This window comes from Pelophylax lessonae, assembly GCF_965119305.1.
Source record: "Pelophylax lessonae genome assembly, chromosome: 7".
NCBI lineage: Eukaryota > Metazoa > Chordata > Amphibia > Anura > Ranidae > Pelophylax > Pelophylax lessonae.
Genome location: NC_138774.1, coordinates 238,772,001 through 238,772,457, shown reverse-complemented (window position 1 = coordinate 238,772,457; position 457 = coordinate 238,772,001).

Below are 457 nucleotides of genomic sequence, written 5' to 3'. Positions count from 1 at the left end.
GGAAAAGTGTGTGGGTCACAGGGCTATCGGGGGAAAAGTGTGTGGGTCACAGGGCTATCGGGGGAAAAGTGTGTGTGGGTCACAGGGCTATCGGGAGAAAAGTGTGTGGGTCACAGGGCTATCGGGGGAAAAGTGTGTGGGTCACAGGGCTATCGGGGGAAAAGTGTGTGGGTCACAGGGCTATCGGGGGAAAAGTGTGTGGGTCACAGGGCTATCGGGGGAAAAGTGTGTGGGTCACAGGGCTATCAGGGGAAAAGTGTGTGGGTCACAGGGCTATCGGGGGAAAAGTGTGTGGGTCACAGGGCTATCGGGGGAAAAGTGTGTGGGTCACAGGGCTATCGGGGGAAAAGTGTGTGGGTCACAGGGCTATCGGGGGGAAAAGTGTGTGGGTCAGAGGGCTATCAGGTGAAAAAGTGTGTGTGTGTCACAGGGCTATCGGGGGAAAAGTGTGTGGGTA